The sequence below is a fragment of the Manis pentadactyla genome, chromosome 9, assembly GCF_030020395.1.
Source record: "Manis pentadactyla isolate mManPen7 chromosome 9, mManPen7.hap1, whole genome shotgun sequence".
Classification (NCBI taxonomy): Eukaryota; Metazoa; Chordata; class Mammalia; order Pholidota; family Manidae; genus Manis; species Manis pentadactyla.
Genome location: NC_080027.1, coordinates 58,380,903 through 58,402,755, shown reverse-complemented (window position 1 = coordinate 58,402,755; position 21,853 = coordinate 58,380,903). Strand labels below are relative to the sequence as shown.

General features: G+C 50.2%; 1 protein-coding gene across 2 annotated transcripts in view; it reads left to right on the top strand.

Moving 5' to 3' along the window:
* Nucleotides 1-372: 372 nt before the first annotated feature.
* The window catches only part of PTPN5 (protein tyrosine phosphatase non-receptor type 5), a 49,746-nt gene continuing 28,265 nt past the window's right edge, over nt 373-21,853 (top strand). The window contains exon 1 of one of the 2 annotated variants that reach the window (XM_036920153.2): nt 373-752. The gene's annotated coding sequence lies outside the window, so the exon portion shown is untranslated. The remainder of the gene's footprint in view (nt 753-21,853) is intronic. The other variant, XM_057507458.1, reaches the window with a different exon arrangement.

Genomic DNA, 21,853 nt, shown 5'->3' with positions numbered 1-21,853 from the left:
GGGAGCGCCACAGCACCTCCTCCATGCAACCCACCCCCACACCCCAGTTCTGACCCCTTTGTCTCGCTTCGACCTACTCCCATCTGTCTACCTGTCCGTCCCGCACCAGATTGGTAGCATAGGGCCCCGCCGGGGTCCCTCTGGCGGTCGCCGTAGCGGCACAGCCCGGGCCCGGGGCTCCGGGAAGGAGAAAATCATGAATGGAACGGATGCGGGGCTCCCGCTCCCCCGCCCTCCCAGTCCAAGCAACCTCCGCGCGGGGGTGGCGCGTGCAGGCACTCTGCGCGGAGTTAGGGGGAGGGGGCTCCTGAGATCCGGGTCGGGGATGAAGGGGCCGCGATCCCGCCCTTCTCGGGCCCTGGCGCTGCCGGAGCTCCCCGCCCGGCGGTCCCGGGGGCCCTGCGTAATTCCCGGGAAGCGGCGCCTACCCGCCCGGGGGCGGGGCGGAGCAGGGGCTAGTGGGTGCCGAGCCCACCCGGCGGCTGCGCCCGACACTCCGCAGCTGAAGCGTATTTGATGGGGCGGTGGGAAGAGGGAGCGCGCACGGATCGCGGGACGGAGCGCTGGGCGGACGGACCGACGGACGGCCGCCCCCGCACACGCAGACGCAAAGAGCTCAGCGCGGCCCCCGTCGCACACACACTCGCGCAGACACACACAGGAACGCACGCAGACACACGCACACTCGCGCGCTCACATCCTCCCGCCAGCCTGCCCGCCCGCTCGCCGGCGCCCGGAGCCCGCTCTGGCCGGTAAGTGCGGCGCCTCCGTCGGCGCCTTTGTGTGGGGAACCAGAAGGTGGAGGGCGCCGGGTCCCTCCTGGGGCGGCCCCACAGCTGAGACCTCCTCCAGCCCCCAAGGCCGAGAAGCCGGAGCCCGCCACCGCCACGCCCCCATGGGGCTCCCGGCGCCCCCGGACTGGGGAAGGGGTCCTCCACGCAGGGAGGGGGCCCGGCACTGGGTAGTGGGGACAGAGCAGCAGCCACTCCCCACGACGCTTGTGCACAGTTCCGGGGAAGGATCAAGTGGTCCCGGGTCCGAGCCTCCGCGGCCGAGGCTGGTGCGCGCGCGGCTTTTGGCTGCGTCGCCTCTCCATGGTCTAAAGCTCCGGAGGGACATTGGAGATCGCCGCTAGCCTGCTGTCTGTAAACCACAGCTCCGAGCCTTCCCCTCGCTTCTTCTCCCCCGGACTGGGTAGCTTAAACTACCCACTCCCCCACCCACCCCCAGAATAAAGCCCAGCGCCTTCCCTTCCCCCAGCATGTCCTTTTTTCCTAGATGAGGCCCAGGCCCCTGCAAAACGTGGAGATGGCTGGGGTCAAAGCCTGAGGGGCTTACCTTACCTAGGACCACGTGGCTTAGAGGCTCGGGACCAGATGAACCTTTGGAACTCATTTAAACCCTTCATTTTATAGATGGGGAAACTGAGGCTCAATGAGGTGGCCTGAGCAAGGTCGCTGAAGAGTTAGTGACAAAGCCTGCATTGGATTCTGGGGTTCCTGGCTTTCATATTTTATCCCCTCAACACACATAATTCAATCCTAGCGCCACTGAATGCCCACAACCCAAAAACACATGAGTGTACCAGGAAGGTCTTTGTAATTCCAGCCCTGCCCCCACATGGAAAGGCCTGTGCCATTCATTTGCTACCATGCTTACTATTAAAAAAAAAAAAAAAAAGTTTGGGCTTTAATTTGCCTGATACCGACTCAAAGCGGAGCTCTCTTATGCAAGGACTCCAGGTTTGGTACTTAGTTTGGGAGAATGAAGCAGCCCTAGAAAGGAGATCTGATTCCAGGGTATTAGTCCTGGTTCTCCCAGGAATCACTGAGCCTGTGTCCTGGGTTAGGCCAGTTGTTGTGACATTTCAGAGTCAACACGTTCCCCCCCTTTGACCCGATTGTGTGCCTTTCCAGTCTCTCTCCCCTCCTCCTTAAGGACCTAGGTTTTCTAATCCAGCTAAATCCCTGTCATCTGCCCTTCCTGGAGGTCCCAAGTTTTCACGCTGGGCAGCCCCTTCCTCCTTGATGTCTGTTGAGCGCAGCCTCTTGATGTTGCTGACAAAGCTCTGGAGCAGCTTGAGTTACAACCCCATCAGGCTCTGATGGTGAGTCAGTGCAAGGCCCCCTCAAGGGCAGCTGGTGTCCCCAGAGCTGAGCCTGGTGCAGAGATGGAGCCCCAAGAGGTATGTTGAAGGAGTACAAGCAGAATAGTGAATGGAGACTTTGTCAGCCTCTTTAAGGAGACTCCGTTGGATGGGGTAGTTGGCAAGGTGGCAATGTTCCGTCCTCAGGGCCTAAGGCTCTTGTCTCAAGACCTTTCTTGAGTGGGCTGAGCAAAGAGCAGAGCCAAGGTGACCAGGTGGCATAACTCCAGGGCCCACCACCCACAATGTACTCCACTTAAAAGGCACTGTGCTCCAGAAGCACCATTCCTACAGACTTCATGAGTGATGGCTGCAGGTTTTTGCAAGGCAGCAGCCCCGACCCTGAGTGAAGAGATCTGGGTTCCAGGCCCAGTCCCCTCCTTGCTGGCTGGACAGTTTCAGTACATGCTCATAACCTCTCTGGGTCTATTTCTCCATCTGAAAAGAAGGTGACTGGATTAGATATTTTCAGGATATCTTTCAGGTCCGAACTGTTGGAAGGGAAAGGGGGCATTTATATTTATATTTATATAACTGCTGTGGGTCTGGTTTTCCTCTTCCATCACTCTGTGAGGTAATACAATGAGATGAGATAATGTATGTAGGATATTTAGCACAGTGCCTAGGACATAGAAAAAGCTCAGGAATCCATAGCTATAAATACCATTAGGGCTGCAGCCTTACGGCTATATGGTCCACTTCTTTCCCTCTTCACATTGCCCAAGGACCTGGGGTTTTAGAGCCTCAAAATCCCATCCCTCCAAAAATTCCTCCCCAACTGACCTGTTCCTAGACTCAACCATCCTAAGACATCCATGAAACCTCCCTGGGAGAAGGAACATTTTTGTTTATCAGTTATCTGAACCTAAGCATGATTGAATTTAATAATTCATGTAGTGTCAAACATTAAGACACAGAGTCAGCTTCTCTAAGGTGCATACTTTAAAAGTCTCAGAGCCAGAGAGCTGTGCCTCCAGCACAGATCATATGAGTCCAGATTCTAAACTCTTTCTTTCATGTCAGATTGTCTGTGCTTTCCAAGACAAGTCCTAAAAGAGAGACAGATGACCTCTTGGTAAGAGTAGAGAAAAAGGATGGATTTTATTCTCCTGGGAAGTCAGGGATGGCTTTTCGGAGAAGGTAGGGTAGCATTTGCACTAAATGATTTGTATGATAGGAGACTGAAGGGATAGCAGTGGAAACAGCATGAAGAGGAAACAGGCATTGAGGGCTTCCTAGGGCATTTGTAGAAACTAAAAAGTGGTTTGTTCCAACTGGAGCAAAAGGATCGAAGAGCAGCTGTAACAAGGAAGGCTGGGTGGACGTAGAGTCAGCTGCTGGGGGTATTGAGTGCTGAGCTAAGAGATTGTTCTGTAGTTTTTAAGTGGGGAAGAGAGACATGATCAAACCTGGCCATTAGGAAACTCGCTCTGGCTGCCCAGTGGAGAACAGCTTAGAGAGAGAGAGCCTGCTGGCCAGTAACCCAAGTAGGAAACAATGGCATTGGTCTAGATAAGAGATAAGGAGGGTCTGGTCTAGGGGATTGTAAGAATAAAGAGAAAAGGAGTTGTGATGCAGGAGGCCACAGTGTCATCAAAATTGGCAGCAGATTGGACGTGGGTGCTAGGGGGAGAGAGGAATGAGAAGGGATGGCAAGGTTTTGAGCCTGAGTGTCTAAGGATGCTGTTCACACAAGGAGCCTGCTAGGAAGGGGAGTGGGAGGCTTAGGAGCAGGGGCCATGAATCTAACAGGGAGCCATAATGAATCCTACAAAGCTGGCTCACCCAGTACCCCAACTGTCAAGAGCCAGTTTGTTCATTCATTCATTCATTCTCCAAATATACATAAACATCTGTTGTGTGCCAGGCTGTTCCAGGCTTCTGGGGATACATTGCTGAAGGAGAAGAACTTCCTGCCCAAACTCTACCAAGGGAGTCAGAAAATAAAACATAAGCAAAGTTACAATATTTTGAGGGGTGAGCAATGCTCTGGAGAAAAATGAGGGATGGTTGGGGGAGTGGAGGAAGAGATTTGCCTTTAAATAGCATTGTCTGTGAGGAGGTGATAGTTGAACAAAGACCTGAATGAAGTGAGGAGGAGGCCTGGGAGAACAGCATTCTAGGAAGAGGGGCCCACAAATGCAGAGGCCCTGGAGTAAGAATAGCTGGGTGCTTGCAGGGCTCCGGAAGTGTGGCTGTGAGAGAGAGGCCCAGAGGCAGGGTGGTAAGGAGAAGGTAGGAGAGAGAGGTGAGGCCAGGTCATGTAGGTGCTTCCAGGCTGGAGGAATAAAAAATCACGTGGTGCTAAGGAGTCCTGAGTCCTGTTTTCCTTGTATCTTTAGTGCCGAGCAAACCAAGCCTGGCACTCAGCAACAGCTCACTAAAAGGTTGTTGAATGAATGAATATTGGAAATGACTATTTGTGTACAAAACTGCCTATCTTGGACTTATATGAACCACTAAATAGTTATTATGCCATAGTTAGGGCATAGTAAGCTGTAGTGTGATCAAAATGATGAAGCTCAGATGATTTGAATGTGTTGCCATTCAGGCATGAAAATTTGAGACAAATCTGCATATTTAATTCAGTATGGCTTGCTCTCAGCACTGCTATTGATTAAGACTAAACGGTAAAGCATACCTGCACGGATGGTATGGTAACATTTTTGGTCTTCTCTTACCCACCTTCCGCTGCACATCTACAACCTTCTGGCTTCATTCCATATTTCCTCTGTGCAACTCCTTTGCCCTCAGCCACTTCCCTCGGAGAGATTTTAAAGAAACTCATCTCTAGCACAGAGGTCCATACTAGCAGGATAAAGAATTCTTCCCTTCTCCAATAAATTTCCAAATTCCCCAAAAGGCAAGACAGGGCAGTGGGATGAGAGAAATTATTTATAGAAGTATAAATTCTTCAGGCACCTAATTGTTCAAATAGATCTACAAGTGGGAATGGAAAAACTCCAGAAGAATGCTAATCATTTAAAGCTTTCATCTGCGTTACATTGAACACAGGATGTATGTGAACATTTCAAAATAGACAGCACCCTTTACTAAAAATTTTAGAACTCAACAGGTAATACGTTCTTGCCAGCGTGGACCAACACAGCTGTCTGTCTGTAAGCACCTGTGTTCAGTCCAAAGCCTACTCATGGTTAAGTGCCTGGGGCAAGGCCCTTCCCCCTCTCCCAAACTCAGTTTCCCCATCTCTGGGAAGTAGGGTTTGGGTTTCTGGGGCCTCTGAGGCACCAAGCTCTGTGGCCTATGATAGCTGTGGGCCCACGTTATTTTCTTCCCGGAGGACAGGGATCACTGTCACAGTGTGGGGGTGTGGCTGTCTGTGGCACTCAGGTGATTTGGTGGATGGGAGGCAGACAGGTGGTCCTGTCATGGAGAAGATGGGATACTCCCATTAAGCAGATGGAGCCAGATTTTAAGCTGGATATTAGGCAAGTTGACATGTGATCTAAGCCTTCTTAGAATCAGAGACTCTCTAGATTGTCCTGGTCCAAATTCTATCGGATTCTATATGTGTCTTGTCATCTCTAGAAACTGGAAACTCATATCAGCCCAGGAAAACAAGAAACCCTTCTAGTTTTTTAACAAAGCCATCACCAAAAAGCTCCTCCTTCCTTTAAACCATGGCATTATGGAAAATAAGGTTTTCCCCCATTCTTCAACATTGTCTCCATCTTTTCTGCATCTGGTAAGATGTGGGGTGAGCATCTTGGCCACCAAGTCTAGCAAAATTCCGAAATTGCAAGACTCAAATGGAAGAAAGCTTTTACCACTGGTTGTGGCACATGGAGTAAAAGCCACCCTCCTTCCTGTCCCCCAGAAGCAACCCTGACTCTAGTGTCCTTACCTGGGGTACAGTACGGGAATTGGAAGGGATCCCCTCTAGAGAGATGTGGGGATCCACAGTTTGTAGATTGGTGGGGGAGCAAGCCTCCTGCTGAGAATTCCTAACTTTGGACAAATGTAGGGGATAAACTGTTCATGGCCAAATCTCCTAATTACTGTGATGGCAAAATAAAGACCCTAAGTTGCCCTTCCTTTGCATGACAAGGTGGTTGGTCGGTTGAAGTCATTAGAGATATACCAAGCTTCAACATGTCTTTCTTAAGAGTTGAAATATTCCCCCTCTCCCCCAACTCTCTGGGAGCCACTGCTGAGGGACTGTGGCCTTCTGGGATGGGTAGCATGTGGGTGTCTGGAGTCAACTCCAACACAAATTGTGTATTTCATCATCAACCTAACAGTGTTGCCCAACATTTAAAAAACATACATTGTAAAAATAACACAACTATACCATAGAACAAATATGAAGTTACCATGATTTTGTTTGTCCCATTCCATTTCTTCTAATGATCAGTACTTTTTAATAGTTGAAATCCATCCGCAGCTAGTTTTGTACCCTACATTTTTCACTTCGAATTTTATCGTGACCTCTGTGTTCATACATGATCATCATCTTATCCTCAATGCTTAACCGTGTTTTGTTCCACCATGTTTTCATTGGTGGACATGGGCAGTAGTGATTATCAAGCACAGCGTTTCCATCTCAGATGCTCAAGGCATCTGTTTGAGGCATCCTCAAGAGGGCATGATGTGGCCAAGGGGGCTTAGAGAAGTGCGCAAGGGAAAGAGAGTGATGACTGTGGACAGGTGCAGGTTGGTTTCGTGGACACAAATGTCATGGCCCTGGGTTCTGGGGTAAAAGGAGAATGGGATGCTGGAGCGGGAGCTGGAGCCATGGGGATGAGGAGAGCGAAGTCAGGAGTCAGGAGGCCGACGTCCGCAGAGCAGTGAAGGTGAGGGAGGGGCATCCAGCTCTGCCAGACCTCAGATGGAGGCCCTCCAGTATTTTTCTGGTTCACTATGGGGTGCTTTTTAAAAATATGGTAAAGTACCTAAAACTTACTATTTTAACCGTATTTAAGTGGACAGTTCAATGGTATTAAATACATTCACACTGTTGTGCACCATCCCTGTCTATCCATAGAACTCTTCATCTTGCAAAACTGAAACTCTGTTCCCATTACACGATAACTCCTCATTTCTCCCAGCTTCCGATAGCCTGTATTCTCCTTTCTGTCTCTATGGATTCACTTATTCTAGGTACCTCATGTAAGTGGAATCATACGATATTTGTCCTTTTGTATCTGACTTACTGCACTTAGATAATGCCCTCAGAGTTCATTCATGTTGTATTATGTATCAGAATGCCCTTCCTTTTTAAGCTGAATAATACTCCATTTTATATATATAGCCCGTTTTGTTTATACATTCATCCACTGTTGGACACTTGGGGTGCTTCCACCCTTTGGCCCTTTGGATAATGCTGCTATGAACATTGATGTTCAAGTATCTGTTTGAGCCTCTGCTCTCAGTTTTTAGATATATACCTAGAAGTGGATTCACTGGATCACATGGTAATTCTGTGTTTAACTTTTTGAGGAACCATGGAGTGCTTTTTTAAAAAAGGATTTTGGTGGGGCTAGAATGAAAAAGACCACTGAATAAAGTCTTAAGAGTTGGGAGTCTAGGAAGAAGCCATTAATTTAAAAAAGTAAAGTTTTGTGGATTCTGCATGGCCTTGGAGGTCATACAGAGGGTACGAGAGGGGAGGGAATAAAAATGAATCCAGCTTCCACTTCTGAAGAGTTTCTGTGATGTAGAGACATTGTGAGTAGAAAAATAAAGCTCTCAGGAGAGATGTTAGTGGATGGAATTCATTCATGCTTACAGGTGTTTACTGCACCATGAAATCATCACGGCCATGAGAATCCTGCCCTCAAGGAGCTTACAACTGCTGGGAGTGCTGGAGAAGTAACCTGGCAGCAGGGTCTGTATTGATGTGTGCCATCATGATGATAAGCACTGACTTATTCTGAGTGCTTACCACATTATCTCACCTAATCTTCCTAACAGTTCAGGGCAGATTTTTAGCCTCAGCTTAAGGATTCAGAGATCTTAAGCAAACTTCCGAGAACACACAGCAAGTAAAGGGCAGAGCCAGAATTCAGACCTAGGCAATAACTGTGCTCTTGTGACAGGCCAGGGCTGTGGGAACACAGGAGAGGCACCTGCCCAGCTTGGAGGTCCGAGAAGACTTCCTGAAAGAAAGGGCCAGGTGTACATTTTACTGGAAGTCGGCTGTGTTTTTCTGCCCCTGATTGAGGAAGATGGTTTACTGTAGCCGCTGCGTTAGCCAGTCCCATTTCCAGAGACTCTCACTCCCAGGGCACCCCACCTCACTGATAGTCCATTTCAGAAGAAGATGGCCATTCGTTATCTCTGTTGCTTATCATGAGACAGGGAGGCCGGGGTGGGCCATGTCCTTTTCCCTCTGGCATCTGCGGCCTCTGACTACCCTAGCTGTCCTCCCTTCAGCCCCTTGTGGGGGCCTCAGAGGGCAGCCTTGGACCAGCAGGTGGGAGTTGGCCAAATACAAGGCCCAGGAGTGGCAGGGGAGGCCATATGTGCACTTCTGCACCACTTCACTGCCCCGAGATACCTGGACCTTGTGGGCAGCTGTCACCACCAAAGCCCTGCTTTCCCCAAACCCAGATGTAACCAGTTCTCTCTGCTCTTTAAACCCCTTGTGGCTCCCCGTGGCTTGCATACAATATTGTATGATTGCTCAACAAGGACCTTCCTGGCCTTTGAATGGAGAGTTCTTTGTTGTGAAGGCATCCCTGTCCCTATCCCCTAAGTATTTGCCAGTAACAACCTTCAGTCACTGTGACAACCAGCAACACTCACACACTTTTTCCTGAGTGTGTGATATATTTTTAAGATATATTTTATAAACAGGGAAACACACAGACCTTAAGCATTCTGAGTTTTGGTGATTGAAAGAAATCATACTGCCATCACCATGACTGGGATGTGGAGCAGACCCATCATCCCTGAAGATGCCCTCTTCCTCCTGTCCAGTCAGCACCTGCCCTCCGAGGGAACTGTTGCTCCTTCCATTTCTGTCATTGTAGATGGTTTGTCTGCTCTTGATCTTCATGTAAACAGAATCCTAGCATGTGGTCTTTTGTGTCAAAAAGTAGTTTTGGAGACCCATCAGTGTCCTTGCACCTCATCCCCTGACTCACACAGATTTTTAAATGCCACCTAGAATGGCGATCCTGCCTTAATCAGGCTGGGGACAATGGCCCGTGAGTTAAAGGCAGTATGTCTTAGCCTGATGCACAAAGGCCTCTGCCATGTGATGAGAATCCCCTCTCCTGCCCTGTCTCCAGCCACACAAAGGGGCCCTCCACCTGGCTCGCCCTGCCGTTGCATCTGTGCAGGCCTTTGCCCCTGCAACGCTTTCTGCCTGGACTGCCCTCCCCACTGTCTGCTGAACTCCTGCTTGTCCTTGAGATGCTCGGACATCATCCACCCGCGCAGCTTCCCGGACCTTCCTGTCGTGCCCTCCCAGGCCCTCCATAAGACGGCCTCAGTTGACATTTAGCACATTTCTGACTCTACTCGCTGGACTAGAAGCTGGCCGAGGGCAGGGGCTGGGTCTTAGTCATCTGTGTATCCTTATAGGCCTAATCCAGAGCCTGATAGTAAAGAAATGGACATAAAATTATAGCAGACCTTGTCTCAAAATTATCTTGGAGGCAGACTGGGTTTAAACTATCTGCAAAATATATCCCAAGCCACCCTTAAGCTGATAAAAGAAAGGTGGTCAAGAAAAGCAGTATAACCCATATCTGAGTACAGATGATAAATGTAGAGTGAAACAGTGCCAGTGAGGCAGAGACTTCCAGCCCTTCCCCAGAGGACTCTGCGTCATGGGAAATGACATTGATGAGCACAAAGTTGTGCAGCAAAAACAGCCAAGGGGACAGAGAGAAGAACAGAGTCAATCAGGGATGGCTTCCTGGAGGAGGTGAATTCCAAGGGTTTTCAGAGAGGAGTATTGAGCCATGGAGTTACATTATCAGGGGGGATACTCCATAGACAGCCTTCAAGCATGATACAAGGCAGCTGAATCAGGGGCCTGATCTGTCCTCTTAGGACCCTGGTCCTCAGTCTCAGTTGCCCTTGCCTCCTCTGTCACTCCTTTTCACTCTCTTCTTCCTCCTTCCCGATCAGAGTGTATATGAAAGAGCCGAATGCGTATCACCCTGCCTTCCATCCCTCCTCCTCTGCCCTGGGCTCCCTGTCGTGGCAATACAGAAGGAGGCCTGTCCCTAGCCCTTCTCAGCCTGGGCTGCTCACAGAAGCAACAGTTCCCTCGGAGGTCAGGTGCTGACTGGACAGGAGGAAGAGGGAATCTTCAGGAATGATGGGTCTGCTCCACATCCCAGGAGAGCCAGGGAGCAGCCCCAGGTGGGATATAGTCTGTTGCCAGATTCTGAGTCACAAGTCAAATGCTGGGGAATGGAATCAGGCAGAAACAGGTCAGCGTGCACTCGACTCACTGGGGAGGCTTCCTGGAGGAGGCATGAGCTGAGGCAGGTCTTGGTAGGACAGGAGGCCACAGCTCACAGAGAATGAGCAGGCAGAGCTGTCCAGGAAGGAGGAGCAGGGGAGACAGAGTGCGTGTGGCTGGGAGGTAAGGCAGTATGCGTGGCAGAGAAGGATTTGGGGAATCCTACGAAGTTGGGTTTCCAGTTCTTTAACCCACCCTTCCCAAGGGCTCTGGGTCTGACTCTGGGGACCTGGAAACAACATTCCAGGGGGAAGAGGACTCAGTTCCCAGTCATCCTCAAGCTGCTCTGAACTGCATTTTTCTTGTGCACTCCAGGAACCCCTGACAGAGGCTAAGGAAATAGGAAGCTGACCCCTGCTGTCTGGTACGAAGAGCAGGAGCATCTCCTGCACTGGGCTGACTTAGTGGCCAAGGGTGAAGCCTTGAGCAGGGCCAGCAGCAACGAGGAGGAGGGTGTCTGCTCAGGGCACCTGGTGCTCTCTGTCCTTCAGCCACTTCCACAGTCTGCCACAACTCCGTGGCAGGCAGCTCTTACTGCTGCCATGTCCCAATGGAAGAAACAGGCTCAGAGTGGTTAAGACACTGGCCAGGGACCGCGTGGGGAGAAGGTGGCAGAGCACAATATTTCAACCAGGCCTCTCTGTCTCTGAATCCTTCCTCTTTCCAGAGAACCATGGTTGCCTTAAGGTGTGTGACCTCAGAATGGTAAGCCTGTCATGTTCTGGGGCATTTTACCCATGACTGAGGACCTTTGTTGACAGCCCACCCTGGGCCCCAGGCTTCTAGCGGTTCACTGGCACAAGGCAGTAAGAGCATGAGCTGTCCTTGGCCCAGGACCAGGCTCTGTCCTGTGTACTCCATTGGTGACCCAGGTGACCACTTACCTGTGTTCATGCCAGGCCCTAACCCCTCCAAGTGCGTAGTATGACCTATGCAAAATGAGGAAATGATGCCTTTTTCAGCAGGTTGTAGCAAGGGTCTAGTGAAAGAAGGTATTAGAAAGCACATGGCACATAGTAGGTATGCAGCTGATATTTATTAAATCTGAATTCAGGAGGTGAGACCCTTTTCAACCTTGACTCCTAGTCCCATCTGGCTTTCTTTTCTTTTCCATTCCATCTGACTTCCTGGCTCACACTCTGCTCCCTTTCCTGGCAAAGGAGCCTCAGACCTAGCTAATGTTTGCAAATGCAGACTCTGCCTTCCCTGCCTCTGCCTCAGTTTGCCTGAGTCTCCCATCCATCCCTGCAGTGCCAGGATCTTCCCAGCCTGTGGGATCACTGCTCCAGGGTTCGTGCAGTGTACAAGAAAAATGCAGTTCAGAGCAGCTTGAGGATGAGTGGGGCTTCCCCACAGAACTGAGTCCTCTTCCCTCTGGCAGGTTGTTTGCAGGTCCCCAGAGTCAGACCTGGAGCCCCTGGGAAGGGTGGGTTAAAGAACTGGAAACCCGATCACAGAGGGTTAAATCTCAGGGTGGGGGCCATGGTGGAGGACAGACCTCATAGTGGGGCACGCAGGAACTAGAGGCCTCCCTAGCCTCAGGCGGGAGCATATCTAGCTATGAAGCCCAGCTTCCCCCCACCCCCACCCCTTGAGTGCACAAAGAGCAGAGGTGGTGACAAATGGGGCCATCAGGGACAAGCTGGAACCAGGCACAGACCGCCATGGTAGCCCAGGCCGGGTGTTGGCACCAGAGACATGTAAGGCTGAAACCAGAGGCAGGCAGACAACAGAAGCACAAAATCCTTTGTGGTCAGGTGGGTGTGTACCCACCACAGGCTAAGTCTGAATTCTAGCACCAGGTGGAGTGGGGAGAGCCACATGAGTGGACAAGGCCCCAGGCCTAGAAGGCAAATGACCAAGACAGAGACTGCCTGCCAGGGCACCAGGCCAAAGGCCAGGTGCTGGGATTGGGCTGGCAGAGCCAGACAAGCAGCAGAAGGAAGAGTGTTGTTAAAACTCAACGATATTAGGTGACACTGTATGTTAACACTTATGCACCGTGTGCAAGGCATTCTTCAAAGGGCCTTATGTTTACTCAGCACCACGATAGTATGAGCGGGGCACTGCTACTGGTCCTGTTTACAGAAGAGAGAACTGAGGCACTGAGAGTTGAAGTAAAGCTCCTGACCTCCCCCACGACTGGCAGCATCATTCCTAACATCCATAAGTTTGAAATCAGCCATTTGGGAGCACTGACACCATGGAAACTGGCAACTGCCACAAATTAGGGCTTTAAATTATTTATTTATTTATTTTTTTCCTGAGAACCAGTTTACTAGTATACCACAAGACTCATCCTAGAGTCTTCATGGATCTCACCTATCTGGTGAAAGAAGAGCTGTATTAACTGAGAAGCAGGTAACACCTGACACACAAGATGATGGTAACAAACATTTTCCGGAGCTTTCTGGGTCCTGTACTAGCATTTTCTTTGCATCTGATGTAAAAACTTCATGTGAGGATCAAAATTCATTTAATCTTCTTAAGAAACCCTCTGATGTAGAGACACTGTTATCCCCATTTCACAGATGAAGAAACTGAGGCACAAAGAAGTCAAGTATCTGGCCCAGGATCGGGTAGTCACGGGAGGACCCCTGATTCATACTTGAGCAGCCCAATCCCAGAGCCCATGCTCTGTGGTGTTTTTAATGACTGTTCATACATGCTCAAACTCTAGCCCATATTTCATTTATTTTTTTGAGAAAGATGTCTTGAGTACCTGCCTGGTGCCAGATAGAGTATGAGGCAGGGGAAACAGGAAGGTCCATGTCAGAGGCTGTACACTGAGTAGTTTAAATAAAGCTTGGGCCTGGGGTTGAGGCAAACTGAGTCTGATTCTTGGTTCTGCCACTCACCAACTGTGTGACCTTGAGCAAGTGACTCAGTCTCTCCTAGTCCCAGTCTCCACGAGTGTAGGCGGGGGATGCTGACTGTGTTTAGCTCATAGGGTTAGAGTGAGAAGTGAATGAAGTAATGCAGGTACATGGCATGGTATCCAGCACACAGTAGGCACTCCTAAAAGGAGGTAGCCATGATTGTAAACCCCAGGTTTGCATATAGGTAGCCCCGCATGAGTCCGAGATACAGGCATTGATAGATGATTACCAATCAGAGGTGAGAGCAGCCGGGGGAGTACCAGGTCTTCCTAAAGAGGGTTGGGGGGTTCTGCAGGAGAGGTGGCAGGGGAACAGGGTCTTGAAAGGGTTTAAAGCAGAGAAGGGACAAAGGGGCTTTTCCAGTGAAGCAGAAAGTGCTTTCCAAGGCTTATAGGTAGCAGTGAGCGTCTAACTGAATGGAGATACCAGAACACCCCCACGAGAGGTGTGATCGCGCCTTCATGTTTATGATTGTCTGTTTTCTCATTGTAAACTAAACTGTACCTGGGGGAGGGGAGCTGTAGAGAGAGGGAGCAGAATGGAGTGTTTCCAAGTCTTAGAGAACAGAGGGTTAAACCAGATGACCTTTGAACTCTGAAATCCTGCTCTTTAGTTGATCTTTGGGCTCCACCACATGCATAGGACTATCTGATCGTCACAGCTGAACCTGGCAACCATCAGTAAATGGCTGGGGTGGATCTGCCCTCCACACTGGAAGGCTGGGCAGCCTTTGCCAGACTTCATGGACCAAGGCCTTGTTTCCCTGGTACTGGGAGCACCCTCTGCTGGTTCCCTGCCACTCCACCACCATCCACTTCATTAAACCTTGGCAGCCCTGGAATTGAAGGTTGACCTTAAGGAAAGGCCTATAAAAGGCAATAAATTCAATTCCTTTGATTTTCATTTGGGGCTACTAGGACTCAGAGGAAATGACTGGCCCAAGGTCACATGGTGGCCTAGGACTAGAGCCCAGGGCTGGCCAGTGAGTGTATTTGTTGCTCTAATAATGGAACACAGCTGCCACCATCCCACTCCTTACTCAAGCCAGCCTCCCAAGGAGGCATCCCTGGGCTGCTGCTTTCGGTAGCGAGACCTAAGCACATGGTCCAGGGCAGGACATCCAGTCACTGTATCCCTGGGGAGGGCACACAAAGCTGATGGCCCCATGACAGTGAGCTTCAGGGCCTTAGTCAGGGGCCAGGCAAGATGGAATCACCTCGGCTCCTCCACTAATCCACCCACTGTGAGCCTGGCAGAGTCAGCTCAGTCCCTGAACTTTAGTTTCTTCATCTGTAAAATGGGGTTACTTCCTCATGGACCTATGGTGAGGATTTGTTAAAAGAACACATACAGCACAGGTGCTGTAGTCTGCTGTTTTATTCATGTTCATCTCTTCCTGTTTTCAGAGCATTGTTTTCAACAAAGGCTGGAAGCCAGAAGAGAAAGGGCTCAGGAACATGGCCAGTGAGGGGCAGATCTGTCATTACTAGCTGTGAGGCCTGGGGCAGACCACTGTACTCCTCTGAATCTCCATTTCCTCATCTAGAAAATACAGGTGTGAAAGTACAGTCCTTCTAGAGCTGCTCTAGGAATTCAGGGCTGCCTTACCTCTCTGGAAGGAAGGAGATAGAGAAGCAAAACAAGAAGGAAAAATGTCACAACAAGCATTTCAGTCAATTTCCCTGTCCCATGTCATATTCCTTTTCTACGTTCCCCTTATCAGACTGAATTTCTCCCCATTCCTTGAATGTGCCCTGCTTTTTGTCAACTCCAGGCCCATTCACATGCTCCCCTTCTGCCTAGAACACCCCACCTGCCCCTGTCTTATTCCACAGCTGCTGACCCTGCTCCTCCTTCAAGCCTCCTCACAGCTCCCTTCCTGGGAATCCTATTAGGGGCCTGGTCAGCACTCCCACAGCACCCTGCATTTCTCCCATCAAATAGGACACCAGCGGCCAAGCATGGCCACTGCCATTTGCTTACCTGAATTCCCATCATTCTGTGAGAAGCTCTAGTTCATGGTATTCCCAGGGTCTTGGACCAGGGCCTGCACACGGTAGGTGTTAGCTAAATACCAGCTGAACAAAGGAATGGTCCAGACCCTGAATCAGACTCACGTGAAAGATGGAAAACTGTGTTGCCTGAGCCCCTCTGTGGGCCAGGCCTCTCTAGCTCCCTCCTGTCTTCCCTTCCCTTGGGTCTCTGCCACACCTACAACCTGGTCTCCCACCCACAGAGCAAGTAAGGAGAAGTCACTTATCTGGGCACATCCCAAGAAGAGAACACGCAGACCCTGTGTTTGGGATCCAGAACACTCCAAGTTTGCAGTCTGCTCAGACATGGGGACAGATGGCTGGACAGTGGGCAGCTGGGCAGGGCGGGTAGGCAGCTTGGCAGGATGGAAATAGCAGTGAACTGAGCGTTGGGAGTCCTGGGCTCAGAGCCTGCCTGCTCCACAAGTATGCTGCCTGCATCAGTCTGAGTTCTTCAGTTGCCAGCAACAGAAACTAAGTAACGTGGGCAAAAATAGCCATTTATTAGAAGGTTTTGGAATATGACAGAGAATGACATGTAACTGACCTCTGGTCTTGGGCCCTCCCTGTGGCAAGGAACAGACAGAGCAGCAGGGGAAGGGAGAGGTAACTCCCAAAAGGAAATCTGGATTTTGTTAACTACCTGAAAACAACTGTTCACACACTGTGTATGACCTGAGGCAAGTCATTTAACCTCTCTGGCCTCAGTTTCCCTCTCTGGATGTTCTAAAGCTGGCCTCTTCTCCATTCATATCTCCTGTGTGCTTTTTGCTAAGAAAGCTTCTTGCCCTGGCCGCAGATGGCACCTTTGCCCATGCTGACTCCTTGGGAATGCGTTAGGAGCCAGAATGCTTACGCTTCCCTGCAGCTCACCCCGAGAAGGGCGAGCTGCCTCCACATGCCTGCTCTGGGACCCATGACTCGTTTGCGTGAGATGGTCAGCTCAGTCATTTGCTTTCCATGAAACCAGCATGAGCTCTGCCCCTCTGTGCTGAGCATACTGGATGGCTTTATGGGCCTCTTTCTGGCTGTGGTCTGGCCATTTTTTCTAGATTGGCAAACTCCTACCTAGATTCTCCTCCACCCCTGAGTCCCCTCAGCCACTAACCCTGAGACCCTGCCAGTGCCCTCCATTTGACCTTTAGCGTCTTTATCAACAGGCTTAGGCCCTGAACACCTGGGATGCAGAGGTGGCTGAGGGGGTGGGGATGCTCTCAAGTCATTGGAACCTGTGGGGGGCAGGTGCAGAAACAGCTAACTATAGCCGCAGAACAAAGTAAGAGGCGGAGAGGAGTGTGAGCCAGGGGCTGTGGGGGAGCTCAGAGATGGGAGAGAGCTTAATTCCTCCCCAGAGATCAGGGAGTGCTCCATGGAAGAGGTGACATTGAGAATGAGTAAGATTTGGTAGAAGAGGAAAAGGAAATTCCATGCTGAGGAAATAGCATGGACAAAGGCTTATAAGTGGGAGTGGATGGGTTTGATTCAGAAAATAGAGATATCTGGTGGGACAGGAGCTTCAGAAGGGTAGAAAGAGCTCCATGGTGATAGTGAGAGGTGTCCAGAGGACGCTGGGGCCCCAGGAAGCATGAAGCCCAAGATAGAGGGCATGTCTGCCTGGGGTTGGGACAGCAGGTTCCTGAGGGATGAGCCTCACACCCAGGAATCCTGGCTTTAGCCTTCCAGCTCCTCACCCCTCACCCACCTGAGAAGGGGGCACAGGCTCCTCTGCCTCCTTCCCCAAACCTGTCAGCTATTTCTTGCATAAATCTGGGGTGAAGCTGACAGCCACTCCAGGATGCCTCTTAACAGCACCCACCCATCCCCCTCCAATCCTCCAGGCAGAGGTGAGGTGCTCCCAGCCCTGCCCAGAGAGGCCTCTGTTAGAACTCTTCACCCAGCCCCCTGCAGCTCTCCGCTCTGTGTCTCTCCCACCAGCCGCGAGCTCTGGGAAGACTAGATGGGCTGGTCCAGGCTGGGTCTCCAGCACCCAGCCCTGGTGGAGTAGCTGCATGGTACACATTGCCTTCACACACACAAATGAACAGATGGCAGTGATAACATCATCTTGGGGCTGCAAGGGGCTTGGAGTCTGACCACTTTATTTTATAGATGAGGCCCCAGGAGCCCAGGGTGAGAGAGGATTACCCAAAGTCATAAGCATGTTGGGAGCAGAGTTTAAAAGAGAAGTTTGATTTATGGCAGCACTGTTCACAAGTCAAAAGGTGGAAATAACCTAGACATCCATCACTTGATGAATGGATAGATAAAATGTAATGTAGCCACACAGTGGATATTATTCAGCCATAAACAGGAGTAAAGTACTGGTACATGCTACAACTGGGATGAACCTAGGAAACATGCTCAGTGAAAGAAGCCAGACACAAAAGGCCACATACTGTATGATTTCATTTATGTGAAATATCCACAAGAGGCAAATCTGTAGCGTCAGGAAGCGGATGAGTGGGTGCCTGCGGCTGGGGCGGGGGGAGAAGGGGAGTGACTCCCTAGCGGGGCCAGGGTTTCCTTTAAGGGTGACACATCTGTTCTGGAACGAGATCATGGAGGTGGTTGCATAGCATTATAAATGTATTAAGCGCCACTGAATTGTCCACTTTAAAAATGGTTGAAATGGTGACTATTATGTTATGTGAATATTTACACAAAATAAAAGTAGTAGTTTGGGAGCAGATCAGATGCCACCAGCTGGTCTAACGTCCATTCCTCAAACACATGCCTCTCGTCCCCTTCCCGTCACAGACACCTGCCCAGCCCAGACCCTGAACTGAACCTCTCAGTTCAGGGGAAGCCCTGTGGTGAAGTGGAAGAGGGCTGCCCCACATGGGAGGCAGGATCTGTGGACGTGAGGCCTGCTTCTTGCTGATGTGCCTCTGCCGAGGCTTGGCCCTCCCCACCTCCCAGCCCACTGACCAGCCTGCTTCCGGTTAGTGCCCCATGTTCCCTGCATCTCAGGCCTCTGTGCCTTGCTCCTGCTGTTTGCACTACAAAGGAAGTTCTTTTCCCTTGTGACCCCTCATCCACCTGGAAACATCCTTTAAGAATCAGTTCCTATCTTCGCCTTGCTGAAGACTTCCTCCTCCCACCCCCTCACTACAAGCTGAGCTTCCTAAGGTATGGGGTGCAGATGCCCGTTAAAGCAGGTGTGGGTGCAATCATGTTTGCTCATATGTCTCCCAGAGAAGACTGGAGCTGTGTAGGGAGAGGTCTGGCTTGTCCGCCACTGTATTCCTAGGATAGCTTTTGGTGCCTTGCTCCCAGGAGGCACCCAGCAAATGCTTGTTGAATGAGGCAGTGGCTTTGGGAAGGTTCTCTCCCTCCTGGACATGCTCCATCAGTGAGGGAGGGACAGGCTGGGTGATTTCCAAGTCCCTTTATCTCTGGAGTTCTCCGGTTCTAAGAGCCAGCAGTAGGGAGCCAGGCCAGCTTTCTGCTCCTGTTGCCCAAAGGAGGGAGAAGGAGCCTGCAGTAATCCCCTCAAAGCAGCTATTACCGCTCTTTGCAGGGAGGAAGGAGAGCAGTGCCCAGAGACTGGGTCTCTCCATCCAGTCTGAATGGACCATCTCTTCTCTTTGGAAATCTAACGGAAACCCTGCCCTGAACAACCTAGACATGCGGTGTTGGCTGAGGTTGCCTGGAGCCCTTCAACCACAGGGTCCAACAGCACATTCTCGCTCCGTTTTCCTCCACAGACGAGAGGTGCTACTCTTTCAGCTTTTCTGATTATGAAATTAGTCATTTTCTAGGAAGCTTATTTATAGAGTCTGCTGTACACATGCAGCACTGAGCTATTCTGAACACAGCTTGGGGCCTGGGAGGCTCAAGGTGTGAAAGCAGCTGTGAGTCACATATGGGTCCCCTTCCAGAGGTATCTCAGGACCTTGGTTCCCTTTCTGCACCCAAGCCAGGGACCAGCCCTCATGGGGTGCCCTCCAGCTGGGGTGCCTTTTAGGATAAAAAAAGAAAAAGCTCAGAATTGGGAGATGGGGATAGGTGTTCTCAGTCCCAATCTCCATGGCCACCAACTCGCTATATCACCTGGGGCAAGTCAGAGCCCCATTCTGTGCCTCAGTTTCCTCCTCTGCTACAAAGGGCCTTCCAGATAGGTGACTGCTTTGGACAACAACCGTGGAGGAGGGTTCCAAGTGGCATCACAGAGACCTGCCCTCAAGTCAGCTTAGATAATGGCCATGTCTGGGGCTTCTGAGGCTTTTTCAAGAAGGTCAGAGTGATGTTCACTTATTTAACAAGTATTTACTTATTGATGACCTACTATGAGCTGGGCATCATGTGAGGCTTTGAAGATACAGAAATGGTAGTCCCTGTCCTCATATAACTTATTTCTAATGATAGTCAAGTAATGACATAAATTAAAATGAAATTTCAAACTGTGCCAAGTGCTATGAGTAAAGAGCCCTGAGAAGTAGGGCTGGGGAAGCTCTCCAGGCAGAGAGAGAGCACATGCAAAGGTGTTGTAAAGAAAAGAGCCTGTTCAGTGTAGCTGGAATGAGAGATCAGAGAAAAGAGGCAGAAAATAATGTTGGAGGGATAAGCAGGAATCAGACCATGTAAGATCTAGTAAACTGTTCAAGGATGTATATCTTTGCCTTAAGTGCGATAGGATGCCATTAAAGTATTTTTTCAGGGAAGATTATATGATAAATGAGTTTTGAAAGAGTTGAGTCTAGCTCAGGCCTGTCTCACTGAGTTGTGCAGGTTGTAAACTGTATAACCTGGGAAGCCATATGTATTGGAGCCTATCCGGAGAACGTTTTGGAGGCCAGCACGAGTAGATGCTGGAGGACCACCAGTCATCAAAGGACTGCTGCGGTAATCTAGACAAAAGATGCCAACTTGGACCAAGATGTAGGTGGTGGAGATGGACCAAAGTGGAGGGACTCAGAAGACATTTAAAGGGCCTTGATTCCAGCAGCCCTTTCTCCACAGGAGAGAGGGAATTTGGGATTCTCAGAGGCTCTGCCATTTGAAGTAAGGAAAAGATAAAATAATGCAATTCCAGTTGAGAGCAGATGTCAGAGGGTCACCCTTAAACCAGACTGTCTCCTCTTAGTGTTTCAGAGCTGCATCTGGGCCCAGAATCAGCCTCAGGACCAGTCCAAGAGGCAGGATTGCAGGACTAGTGGGCAGAAAGGCAGCTGATCTCTTAGACTTTCTAGAAGTTTTATGCTAGCAAGATTGTATTAAAGTTTCTTTTGGTTGCTAAGTTCAGAAATCAAAATCCATTGGCTGAAGCTAAAAAGTTGAAATTTATTGAAGGATCCTGGGGCATCTCATGGTCTTGACAGACACATTGGCCAGTCAAGGCTCAGGATGGGCAGAAACAAAGCAGCTCTGAGGCCCTCGGCAGCAGATGGTTTGGGACCATCTCTCCAGGGCACTGTGGCTACCATAGTTCAGCACCAGCAACTGCAGGCTCCAGGCCCTCCAGAAGGCATCTGAGAAGTGCAGGGGAAAGGATCTAATTAACCCCGTCTGGTTGGTGGGTCCAGCCCTGGATCAGTCAGCTACTGCCAGGGGTCAGAGACACGAAGGACAGGTGGGGCCACTGGAGCCCACAGCTGCATATCAGGCCATGCCCAAAGGGGGGGAGCCGCTGTGAGCTGTGCAGTTGCCTCAGGATATGTCTGTGCTGTAGACACTTCATGGGGTCTGGCTCATCTCCAGCAACTTTTTTCTACTTTATTGGGTAAAAAGCTAGATGCCAGTATAGTCCTAGAGGGTATCCTGATGGGCTAGAAAGAGGGTTTTCTGATTTCAGAAAGAAATAGAACATTTAGAATATATGAAAATACATATATAGCTACCTTTTTATAGCTATCTCTGGAGAAGAGTTTTGCATACCACTTCCACTGCCTGAGGCAGAGGGCACTTGCAGGCCTCGGGCTGCCGGACACAGACTGTGTGTTACCCAGACCCCTCTTCTTGCTCACCCATGGTTCAAACCCACAGGAATTAGGAGACAAAGTGACACAGCAGTGGGAGTATGAGCCTGGAGTCCTAGACCATAATTTCATACCCAGCTCTACCCTAATGGGTTGTGTGATTTTGAACAAGTTACTTAACTTCTCTGAGTCTGTTGAATGATCCCTTATTCATGGGGTCATGATGGAGACTCAGTATGATAAGTTTGTTAAGTGCTTTGCACATTGTAAGCCCTCCTTCCACGGTAGAGATGATGGTGATGAGGATGGTTGAAGAAGCTTCTGCTGGTTATTCCACATGGAAGACACCTGCAGAATTGTGCTCCTCCTTCTGCAGTTTGGCTCCACCGTGGGCTGGTCTTTGCCTTGGTCCCCATGATGGAGTGGGGTTATTC